Genomic DNA, 12,507 nt, shown 5'->3' with positions numbered 1-12,507 from the left:
TTCTAGTCCTGGTTCTACAGATACTTATACACCCTGTGGCCTTGGCAACAACCCTCACCCCCATTTCCTGGGAAGAAAGTTTAATGCTCAGGGTGCTGAGTGATTCTGCTCACATCACCCTTGAGGACCTCATGAAGGTGTGTGGGAAATGCTGTGCCAAGTTATGAAACATCTCAGTCTGAGCAGTGTCTCCTGTCATTCCACCAGTTGCCGTCACCCCGAGGCCAAAGGTCAGGCCATGCCACATCTGGGGGCTTTCAAATTCCAGACACCAGTCTCTTAGGAGAGGAAAGGGCATAGGCATGCTCTTCTATCAGCTCCTCTCAGCATCTCGCGTTCACCTTCCCTCCTGCCCTTTCCCTGCTGCCAGAGCAGTGCTTACCAGGCGGAGCCCCCACCGGCCCCGTACCTCTCAGGCAGTTGCTGCCATGCTGCACGGCCCTCTACCAGGTCGATACTCCTGTTCCCCTCAAACACAGTTAGCCATAGGCAGATCCATGCCCGTTCTCTCTGCACCTCTTTGGAGGATAAAGGTGTCATTTGGAACGTGGGGAAGGAACCAGTGTTAAAGACTTCTCCCCACCAAGCGCGTGCATAGCCTATGGGAAGAGCCAGGAGCATCTGATGAGAGTTTATACTCAGAGAAGCCCTTTGGGGTTAGTGGGGTTAGCAGCCCTCTAAGTAGGGTGCTTTTGAGGGTCCCAAGGATGTCTTCTGCCCTACCCAAGGCTCTTCGTCAGCTCCCAGAGGCAAGAGACCCCACACACACATAGCCATTTGTCTCTGAGACCATGGACTCCACGAGGGGAACATAGTATGTTCTCTCCTCATTTTCCCTGTGATCTGAATATCCTAGAGTTTTTCAGCAGGGCTATTGTTGGGCTGGAAAAGGAGAGCTTGAGGACATGGGACACAGAGAAGAAAGGGAGGTAGTGTTTGTGGGAGAAAAAAGAACAGAGAAAGGAAGAGGTCCTAGAGAGGCTGCCTAGGACAAGAATGGAAGAAAAGCCTGCAGGTGAGCCCAGCGCCTCTGCATGAGTGCTGTCTAATAAAACAGCTCACAGATGCAGAAGACAGAACCAAACAACCACTCTCTGAGTGTATGTATGGGGTGTGTGTGTGTGTGTGTGTGTGATCCCACAAAAACCCTAAAATCGTTTAACATTTTCAGGTTTTTTTCCAGGATGAATATATTGACATTTTGTGAATTTTTTCTCCCTATCTAAACCCAGCCCTGATTTTTCTCTCTCCATCTGTGTTCCTTTGGCAGAAACTTGTACCAAAAGAATGAAGGAGTAAAGGGTCATTCTGGGAAGTAACGGGATGCAGGCCAAGCTGGGAGCACTCCACGGCCGCAGTCCACGTCTGCTGAAGGGGCCCAGCCACCAGCCTCCCTGTGCAACAGTCATGATGGAGGAGTGGAGACTGAGCTTCAGGTCCACCTCCCACGTGCTTGCTTTTATGTCAGGTTCATGGCAGCTCTGCTTTGGGATTTTTGTGCAGTTTTTGTTTCATTTTTGTAAACCTTCAGCCTTACCGTCCATACCGCATGCTCCGTGCAAGGGCTTCCTGAAGCTGGAATTTTCACCCTGGTTGTCCCCACACATTGTGGAGACCAGGGGATAAATCCTGCATGTTTGCTTTTAACCACTGAATGCCTGGGTAGACCCTGAAGAGGGTTCTATGTGACCTTCAGAGAGCTGACACTGGCTGTTCCACCCTGATGTGGCCCTTCTGGAAGGAACCTGTCTCCCCGGTTGGGCAGAGCTGGCTCTGACCTGAGTTCTTCTGTAGGGTCCTCTCTGGCAGGTGGAGTGGAGGCTGCTTCTCCAAGTCAGCTTGCAGGAGAGGAAAGAGCATGGCCTGTGGAATCCCAGTTCTGCCCTCTCCGTGATCTTGAGCAAATCATTTAATTTCTCTGAGCCCCACACTAAAATGCATTTTAGACTTGACAGCAGGATTAAAAGAGATCTGAGAACAGTTCCTGGCAGACACCAGAGGTGGCAGCCCTTTACCTTACCTGCTCTGGCCTCCATGTCCTCGGCCCTGGAGAGTTCCTGGGGCCAATGGATGAGGTTAGAGCAGAATGGGTCAGGGGCGGGGGCGGGGGTGGGGGCGCCTGAGACAGCGTTTAGCAGAAGATTTCGAGCTTTCTGTGTTCTACTCCCCCGCCCTCCTCCTGCTGCTCCCAGGAGCCCTCTGTGAAGCAGGGGTAGCCCACAGCACAGTTTTTATGACTCTAAGTGATCCACAGAGCAGCCCTTGGCTGCCCGTCACCACTGGAAAGGCCAAGTTGTACTAATAGGAAGTGATGGTTGATCCCATTTAGTAGTAAGTGTCCGGGAAAGCAGGATTTAAAGGAGGCTCATGTTCCTACAGCACCTCTCCTGGGAGCTCAGGCGCAGGGATGAGAAACGTGGACTCAAATGCAGCAGAGCCTTGCGATTTGGGGAAGAGGAGAGGTGGGGCTGGTGTGTCCTGCACTGGCCCTGCCAGTCACCAAGGCTTGTGCTATTTTTTGTAAACCCTTTATTCAGACTGAACAGTGGGAGAGAAGGGGATATATTTGGGAACAAAGGTAAGTGCTCTTGGGCTGGCAAAGCCTTCCCAGAGGGGCAGAGATGGCGGAGAGCAGGCATACAGGTTCTCCGGGCTGCTACCCTGGGGTCACTCAAACAGTTTTGAGTCTTAGCAGTGTGATGCCTGGACCGATGAGCTGTTCTGCAGTTTCCCCAATAGTTCAGGGAGCACAAAATTAAGCAGAGTCACCATCACTTTGTTGGCTCAAATAGATGGTTGTGTTGTTCATTATTTCTTGGGACCCATCAAGGCCCTTTTGCCACAGCTCAGAGATTTGGTGTTATTGTCCACAAATAACAGGGGAAGATCGCCGACTTGCTCCAGGATCCCTGTGCATCCCTTGAAGGAGAGCCCTGCTGATGCAGCCCCAGAGACAAACCTCCCTACCAGGTGGATACCAGGGCATTACTCAAGGCAAGCTTAACTCTCTTTCCACCCACTGCCCCCTTCCCAGATAAGCTGGTAAGAATCACTTGGTTTTTTAAGGAGCCCTAGGGCCCAGATCAGTAACTCTTGCCCATTGACAAGTTGGGCAAAGCAGAGCTAAAAGAGAAGGGAAGGCTGCTTCCACTGGGGCATAGCACAATCCCTGGCTGTAAGGATCATTTAGCCTAGCTGGATGTCTTAGTCCATTGGGCTAACAGAATACCATGGGCTGGGTGACTTATAAACAACAGAAATTTATTAGAGTCCTGGAGACTGGGAGGTCTAAGAGCAAGGCTCCAGCAGATTTAAAGTCTAGTGAAGGCTCATTTCCTGGATTCACAGAGCTGTCCTCTCACTATATCCTTATGTGGTGGAGGGGGTGAGAGAGCTCTCTGCAGTCCCTTTCAAAAGGGCACTAATTCCATCTGGAGGGCTCCACCCCATGACCTAATCACTTCCCAAAGTCCTCACCTCCTAATACCATCATATTGGGCATTGGGTCTTCAACATATGAATTTGGGAGGAGCACGGTCCATTGCACTGAGCATAGCAGGTATACTAATAGCTGTTATGTGTCAGAACACACAGAAGGCAGGTACCTGTTACTGTGATATACAGCCATGGTGGAGGGTCATAACATGGTAGAGACAGGAGGGACTACAGTAGAAAAGCATGGATTCAGAAAGGTCCCATGCCTCACAGCAGATTTGTGGTAGGGATGAGAAAAGTTATCTGGGGTCCTTGCACCCAGCTCAGTGATGTTTCTACCCTGTCTGCCACCCCATGGCTCCACGTAGAAAAGAGTTAACAAGGAAGACAGCACAGAGTGATAGAAAGGCCTGAGCTTTGAAGCCAGGGATTTCTGGATTTGAATCCTTCTCCTGACTCCTCAGGACAGCACAGGCTCAACCGTGAAGTGGTGACGGAGAGTCACAGACTGATGGAGAAGCTTCATTAAAAAGGACCCACTGAAAGAATTTGGGAATATCTGTATTCCCTGAGCCTCGGTTTCTGCATCTGTGAAATGGGAACAGCAGGGTTCCCCTCAGTTGTGCCTGCGGGGCGGAATCCATGAGAGAAGACACAGACAGCACCTTGCAGCATGCATGTCCTGCAGAGAGCAACGATTCTGCAGACTTACTGTTCACCCAGCTGTCAATTAAAGAAAAAGCCACATCTTGCAGAAAATCAGGTTAAAAGCAGGTCTGAGAGGAGAGACTGTCAGAGCCCTGAGGAGAAAGATCTCCAGGAGATGAAGGATGACCTTGCTGAGGGGCTCACCAGGGAGGAGTCAGCCAGGTGAGTGGCTGGCATTTAGCTGAGCCGGGCATTCTCGGCCTCGCTCCCTGGCCCCCTCGGCCTGGGAAGAGTGCCCTGCATGTCGGCTGCCAGCGCTCCGAGGCGCCGCATAATTACTTAGCAGTTTACTAGCATTGGAGACACCCAGGGTACACTTGAGCCATCAATTAGCTTCTGCTCACGGCCCCCCTGTGAGGCCCAGTGGTATCAGGACTCCCATTTTTCAGCCAAGGAAACTAAGGTGTAAACAGGTTAAGCAACCAGCCCAAGGTCACACCTTGAGTCAAGCGGTCACGAGGCGCCGAGGCCGCATCCTTGCTGGCTCCCCGGCCTGTCCTTAGCCCACTGGCCCATGCTGCTGCCCATAAAATCTATCATTTATATCTCGTCAGAAAGCCAGCTAGGGCACCCGGGACACTAGAAGCTGTACAGAAAGGCCATTCAGCTGATTTCCAAGGCACTGCAGGGTTTTTAAGGAAAGGTTTAACCCCTTGCTTTGAGAGGTCGATCGGGGGCGACAGGACCTGAGTTAGCAGTTTCTTCACTGAGCAGCCCGGGCTGCCTCCTGCACCACGGCTGGCTTCAACGGCCTGGGTTTGCCCTTCCTCTGCCTGCTCCGGGAGACACACAGGCCAGCACCACCTGGGGACCGCAAAGAGCATCTTGTAGGCGACGCCAAGATGGTGAGTACAAAGCTCAAGCCTCACTTCAGCTGGCCTGTAGTTCCAGAATTTTCCATTGGTTCCCACTGATGGGGGAAAGAAAGGTGGTCTGAGGTTGAAAGGCTTCCACAGGTGTGCTGGCCTGAGGTGGTGGGACTCGGGGAGTTCTCTGTGGCCTGATGGTCCTCCTGGCCACGTAGAGCCACTCCTGGTCGTGTACCTGATCCCACCCAGATGCCTCCCTGACTTGTTCGTGTTCCAGACCTCCTCTCTCTCAAGAGCACCATTCTAGCCCGTGTCCTGTTCTTTCCAGGCCCTTCTAGGTCACCAGCCACACATTCTTGGTTCCTCCCTCTCCCTCAGCAGCCCTTCCCTAAATGGAGTCACTCATCTCCCTAAAACATCTCACAAATATTTCTGGAATTTCTACCCACTGTAGGCTCACCTAGACCATTGTAATAATGTCCTCATTAGACATATTTCGTGGCAGCCCCTCCCTTTAAATCTGTCATCACACAGCAACCAGAATGCCCCATCCTAAATTGCTTCTTCTCCTTAAAACCTTTCATCCTTATTCCCTGGGGATGGAGCCCAAGCTCCTTAGTACAGTGTCCAAGATCCCAGCACCCTTTCCCGCCTCTCCCCACCTTACCTCCCTCCCTCTAGCGGTGCTGGTCCACTCACAGCAAACACCATACTCGTCCCCAATCTGGGCCTTAGCACTTCTGGGATGCCTCTGCCCCCTGCCCTCACTGGCCGAGTCTGTCCATCCTCTATGGCGCCGCTCAGGCTGGGAGGCCCCCCGGAACTCTCAGGCAGGACTGAGTGGCTGTCCTAGTCCCCCACCCATACTGGAATGGCCTACTTGTGGGTCTCTTTCCCCGTTCCTTAGGGTGGCCACTGGGCTTTCCTCCCACCGTGTCCAGAGCTTGGTGCCTTGTACATGGCCAGGAGGCACTTAGTAACTGTTTATTAAACTAAAATCAACTGCATAATCTGATTCTAGCAGTGTTTTCAAAGGCTGATAATTAGCACATGAGAAGAGTAATGAATTCCAACTTGACCACCATACCCTCAAAATGAACTTGGGTCTAACCGGCTTTAAATTTTCTGTTGAAATAGCGGACATGTCACACAACCTCTCTGAACTTCAGTTTCCTTGCTGGTAAATCAAAGGGTTTGAACTAGATCAGTGGTTTTCAAACTGTGCAGGGAAGTCCAGATGAGGGACCTTTGGTCCTGCTATTGTGACGAGGGAAGGTCCAGCAAATAAGGTGCCAGTCTCCCCAACATACAGCCTTCTTCAATCAGGCTTCTACAAAGGTATCATTTGAATGAAAGATCTTGCAACTAAAGAAAGTTAAGAAAATGACCTAACCTTTGGCAGTGCCAAATAGGGCGTTTTGGCTAGAAACAGGGTTCTTTTAATGTGTCTCCAGTCATACCCTTTTGGCCTCAAAAAGTGAGGCTCCTTGAATATAGGCAGGGTGATGTTAAGCCAGGCATCTTTCAGCCCAGCAAGAAGCATCTCCTTTTTTTGTAACTTCTGAGAATCTCCTGGGACCTCAGGCATCGAAGGCTACTTTCGAGCAGAAAAGTTAAGGCTGTCAGCTGAGTGTCCAGGCTGGTGAGGCAGCTGATTGCAGAGCAGTCACTGTGAGGAGGGAGGACGGGCAGGAACTATGCGGCACTAAGAGGAGTTGGGTCAGACCCCACTCCAACGTCCAGCTGCACCAGCCACAGCCTCGCAGGGGGCTGGTCGGAAGGGGACATGAAAAGACGCCAGAGCCACCCCATTGGTCCAGAACACAACCCAAGCCATTTTCAGGCACTCACAGGCACGAGTCCCTTTTTCCAGGTTCAAACTGGGTGTGTTCAGGGGGGCAGTGAGTGATGTGGGGAGCAGCACAGCCTCTTCCTGGAAGGGGCACCCAAAGCCCCGCCTCTTGGGCACTAGTCCCGGCCTTCCCGCACCCTCCTGGCCACGTCCGCTGCACACCCAGGGCCAACCACACAACCTCACACTCATTTCCTGGGTCTTGAAGGGCGTAGTCTGGGAAGTCTGAGGTGTTTGGATTTAAACCCCCACTCAGCCACTCTGCTAACTCTGAGATTTTTGTTAGGCAAGTGAATGACTTTGAGCCTCAGTTTTATACCCTGCAAAATGGAGATATGTTATTTAAACTGTCTGTAATTTAGTTTTCTCCTATATGAAAGTAGGAATAAAACCAAAACCAATATCCTTGGGTTGTAAGGATGAAATGAGACACCGCGTGGGAAGAAAGCACTGAGGACAAGCCTGACCTCAGTTAACTAGGTCATCAGGACGACGGGCTCTCTCCTCACTGCCGTCAGCAGCGGTGTGTCGACAGCTTCTCCTGGCGACTCCCAGGGCTCAGCCCAGTGCTGGCCGCCTGCAGAGCTGTCTGTCCTGACTCTCCATCCTCCCCTTTTCTCTATCCCTACTGCCCACTCTGTGCCCCATCGGTGCCCAGGTTTGGGATGTCCCCCTGCAGGTATTTGCAGGCTTTCTGGAGCAGCCCTCTCCAAAGACCACCTTGAGGACCCTGAGATTGGAGCAGTGCTGGGCTGAGGACCAGACTGCAACCCAAACCCAAGGTCAATCTGAGTAGCCACCTGGGGGGAGCCAGGCCACCTCCCAAGGCAGCCCACAGAGACAGCCAGATCTCTACACTCCGAAAGCCTCTGCATTCAAGAGGCCTGAACTCCTGTGGCCTCTGTCCTGAGGGCTGCACCCCTAGGGCAGCCTCTGGAGGCTTCTTCGTGGGCCCTGCCTCCAGCCCCAGGTAAAACCATTCCTCTGAAAGCACAGAGAAGGAGATAGGACAACTGAACCTTCAGAACTTACCCTGTCACACACATCTATTAGCAACGAAAAACGCAGAAGAGGACATACTGTGTAATGTTTTCCCAAACCCAAGGAAATGGGAGCAAAGTGTTGGTAGGGAGAAATAGGCTGGTTTGGTGGGATGAGATTGTGAGTTAGAGTATCTTGATTTCCTCTGACGAGGAAAGATGCCACATAGAAAATCAAACATTTCAAAGAGCTTCCCCTAACTCTCAAGGAAGTTTCTCGACTTGGGGTCTCCAACTCATCACAAAGGGGCTGCCACGTGCCCTACACTCATTCCGGAGAACAAGAAACCGTGTGGCCTGGAGATGGTGTCTTCCCAAGACAGGGCCCTCGCCCTCCTGACCAGGCCCCTGAGCCAAGTCCTGACCTGCCTTTGAGGATTCTCTGGGAATAAAGTAAGTGGAGGTGGGGCAGGGCACCTGGAGTCTGCTTGCTGAGGGGGAGGGGGTCCTGGTGTCAACCAGAAGCCCAGTTCTGGGGCCCGAATCACCACCAGGATTTACAGAGCATCCAAGGCTACTTTGGGCAGAAAAGTTCATGCTGTCTGCTGAGCATCTGGGCCGGTGAGGCTGCTGACCGCGGAGAGCAGCACGGTGAGGAGGGAAGGAGGGCAGAGGCTGTGTGTGGGGCGCCCGGTGAGGATGCTCTGAGCTGCCCTCCAGAAGATTCCTGAGCCCTTTCCTTTGCTTCCTGAAGTTCCTGGTGGATCAGGGGAGGCCTTGGGCTGGACTTATGGTCTAGTTGCTACATCCTGGCCCATCCTGACTGTGGCCTCCCAGCTGGCAGCTCGGGTGGCCGGAGCCCTGGGTACCACTCAGGGGCAGCACTCACAGAGCCTCCAGATGCTGCTGGGTTTACACAGACCCTGAGCCCGGCCTTTCCCAGGTCCTCCTCTGGAAACACACCTGTCATCTTTACTAAGCTTTTCCATGAACCAGGTGACATGCAAAGATCATGCAATGCAGAGCTGTCACCTTTATTTTATTTGGTTTGTTTATAGTCCAAAGACTGAGGAAGGACGGCAGTGGGGGAAGGGGGTGGTTGCAGAGCTCCTGACAGAAGGAGCCAGACTGCTTAGGCCTAGCGGGTACGGACTCAGAGCCTAGGGGTGGCAGCCTTGACCAGGGCAAGACCACTTCCCTTCTTGAGCTTTTGGTATATTAAAAAAAAAGAACGAAACAGGACTTTAGATGAGATCCAGCACGTTCAGGGTGGTATGGCCGTAGATCAAAATAGGAATTCAAAAACTGCTGTATTTTAACATTTACTTAGAAAAAATTAACACGACACATGCACACAAATACAGTGCAGTATAATTTTCAATGCAATTACAGGATTTATTTTTAAAATTCCATATAGATTGATAGGGCACTATATTCAGCATAATACAGTAAATCGGAGGCAACTCTAAAATAGCGTCATGAACGTTTCTTCCAGCTCTGCCAGTAGCGCACTCTGGTTGCATAAACAATTTTGTACATAAAAATCCAGGTCTGGAGCTGAAGCCCTCTCTGATTAGGCCCCGCTGTGGGGAGAGGATGTTGGCTGATGGGGACAGTTAGGACACAGTGGCAGGTTAGAAGGTCACCTGGCAGGGTCAGCTTCCCCATCCCTACCCTCTCAGAAATCCCCCCACACCACTCAGCACAATACTGCTGCATGTCTGTCTCCACCATTGTCCTGCTGTGTGATTTGGACAAGTTGCTTGCCCTCTCTGTGCTCTGGGTTTCCTCAACTGGAAATAATGATAATCTCTTACTGTATATCATCCTATTAGGGTCGTTGTGAGCATCAGATGACGTAATACAGAGGAATGCCTCGAGGCACACCTGGCAGTAGTTACTATTACTAGATTCACTTGTTAGTGGGCATGCAGGCTTATTATTGGCAAGTCTCACTTTGTTTCGAGAAAATTAAGGATTTTAAGGTGAATTTTTTGACTTTTGAAATATTTACTGTTTTTTAAGCACAGATTAAGCACAGGTTAAGCAAAATATGTCTGTCTGCTGCTGGACCAGTCCACATGTGGTCGACTGCCTTAGGTGTCACACCGGCCTCCCCGGGGCTGGGATCAGGAACCCACACAGCTCCCGCCTGCCTCACATCGATGTGTGCTTGGAGGAGAAAGGACTCCAGTGGGGGAGGAGGGTGGTCGAGGAGAGAGGGAAAAATGGAAAGCCCGTGCATCCGGATGGCGATTTCTCCCACTCGAAGTGTTGATCAGCCAGCCCGAGTGATGTATTGAGTTCGTTTCTGCAGGTAATTGTTTAAATGTTATAGCAGCTTTAACATGTCGTCCGTTAAAATGTATTGGTGAGGCAGCCATTCCAAACTTGTAATGTGGGTAATATTTAGATGATTTACTAGGTGAGGCGCAGTTTCTGATTCAATCAGAGTTGCATTTGATTCAATAGGTGATGCATCTAATCCGACTGGGAGCCCATCGAATCCAGAGGTGATGTGTTTGATTCACGGGCTGATGTACCTGATTTAGAAGGTGATGGATCTAGTCCATGCTGCAGGATTCCAATTCCCCCACGCCAGGTATTTGCTTCAGTGTGTGATGTATGAGTTTTAATAATAAGACACGCTTTGGGGATGGTGAGGGCACTAGCTCCTCCCGCTGCCTGACACGTCTCCGGCTGTGGCCCACTTCCTACAGAGCTCACCTCAGCCTAGAGGACCTGAGGGGCCAGGTGGGGGCCAAACCCAATTCCCCAAGTGAGACCTGAGCCTCCACGTGCCCCATCACTATCATTCTTCTAAGATCCGTAGATGGTCTTTCGTCTCTCTAAGTGTCCAGAGGTCCAGAGACAGGGCCATTGTGCTTAGAACCTGGTTCCTTGCTTGTGAGGGACTTTCAGGGACACCCCCGTCAATTAAGAGCCACTCACCTGTGGAGGGTTGGCTCTAGGCAGCTGGCAGTTCCTTGAGCCTCACCCGACCCATTATGAGGTCCCGGTGCAGGGTTTCCTGGGTCACACCAAGAGCTTTTAATCAACATTTGAGAGATTAGATTTTCATGTCCCAATTTGGGAGATAGGAAAGGGTTCTCCTGAACTACTTTTCTGACCCTCTCCCATCACCCTTCCCTCCTGTGGTGTGACTGGCAACTCCCTCCCTCTTGGGAGAGATGCTCCTGTTTCTGCCCTCCCCTCTGCCCAGAATGCTCTTCTCCCTCTTCCTCCATGTGGCCGCAAGGTGTACGCCCTGCCCAGAGTCACTGCCTCCTGTCACCTCCCTGACAGAAGCCACCCCTGCCCCGTATCTCAGCTCAGCCCCAGAAAAGCACCCTCCTCATAGTTTTCCGATTCTCTGGCCACGTCTACGTGGTAACTCTTGTCACATAAGTTGTTCGGGGGCAAGGAGGTCTCTTCTGCACCCTGCTGGCCCCAGCACCTGCTCAGCACCTGGCAGATGGCAGACATGCAACCTCAGAGGAGGAGGTAAAGTGAGTCATTAATAATAATAGCTCACATGTATTGAGCTCCAGGTATATTCTAATCGTTCTGTGTATAAGCTCCTGACTCTTTTCAGCTCATCATCTCTTTATCTCCTTTAATCCTCGCAACACACCATACATGGTAAAACCTAGCGTATTACCTCCATGTGTGCAGATAGGGAAACTGAGGCTTAGGAAGATTAAGTAATTTCCATGGGGTTCACATTAGCAGAATTTGATTTAAATCTAGGTCTCTCAGACCCCAAAGCCAAGCTCTTAACTGTCACATCATGATCCGGCCTCCCAGGACCAGACAGATTGCTCTGTCCTGGCCCAGGACAGGGAAGCTGGGATCCTGGAGAGGACCTTGGGGAGACAGAACCATGACACAAGGTAGAACAACCTGATTGGTAAGCCGAGGCACAGAGGGAGGGGCATTAGAAGTGAAAGTAATTAGGGAAGGCTTCCTGGAGGAGGAGTTTGCTGTCACCCTGGAGGAAAAGAAGCAGAGAAATGGGTCTGTCAGATGTGCTGATGCCCATTCTCAGCTGCTCTAGACCCAGCGCTCAGTTCCCAGGCTGCCTCCAAGCGCAGGGGAATCAATGAAGCTGAGTCTGAGGCAACTATTCTTTCGTTTGCCAGGAGCTCTGTGTGGTCAGAAGCTGGACCTGGGGTGGCCCTGCATTCAGGAGTAAGCAGTGATCCTCTCCACACCCAAGAGAGACTAGTCAACTCACCATCTTCCAGAAGGGAGAGATGCTACATTAAGCCCCAGTTTAGGTGAGTCCTCGATATTCTGTGGCCATGGGAATTAACCAGATCCTGCTTCTCTTGCTCCTCCTCCAGCGTTTAATCCACAATTTCTCCCTCACTTGTTCCTGTCAGTCTTGCATCCCCTGAGCCCTGGTCCCCCTTCAGGATGGGGTCCATTATAAGATGCTGTCATCATCCAGCGAGTGGGATTTTTAGAAGACAGCCTTGCTGAGTTTAACCTGCCCCTTCCCAGGCCTCTATCAGGATGGGTCGGAGAATGCCTTGGGCATGAGGCATTGGAGACAGGGGTCTGCTTCAAAGTGAGCTGGACCACCTCTCTGTCCTAGGTCCACACAGCCTGTCCCCCTGAAGTGGCTCTTCAGGGTGAGGCCCAGGAATCTGCATTGTAATAAGCCTTCCACTGAAGTTTGGTCATGACTGTGTTAGACCAGATGTGGGGAGGGGGGACC

General features: G+C 51.5%; 1 long non-coding RNA gene and 1 pseudogene across 1 annotated transcript; one reads left to right on the top strand and one right to left on the bottom strand.

The window, feature by feature from the left end:
- LOC105061920 (small ribosomal subunit protein eS24 pseudogene) overlaps nucleotides 1-1,544 on the bottom strand; it is a 38,221-nt pseudogene extending 36,677 nt beyond the window's left edge.
- An 8,127-nt stretch (nucleotides 1,545-9,671) lies between these two features.
- LOC141577368 (uncharacterized) lies at nucleotides 9,672-12,054 on the top strand. The gene is made up of 3 exons (XR_012506245.1): nucleotides 9,672-10,101; nucleotides 10,257-10,386; nucleotides 11,927-12,054. It is a non-coding gene; the product is annotated as an uncharacterized LOC141577368 (long non-coding RNA).
- The last annotated feature ends 453 nt before the right edge of the window (nucleotides 12,055-12,507 follow it).

This window comes from Camelus bactrianus, chromosome 4 (genome assembly GCF_048773025.1).
Source record: "Camelus bactrianus isolate YW-2024 breed Bactrian camel chromosome 4, ASM4877302v1, whole genome shotgun sequence".
Taxonomy (NCBI): domain Eukaryota; kingdom Metazoa; phylum Chordata; class Mammalia; order Artiodactyla; family Camelidae; genus Camelus; species Camelus bactrianus.
The sequence above is the reverse complement of the archived record's forward strand: the minus strand, read 5'-3'. Positions and strand labels throughout refer to the sequence as shown.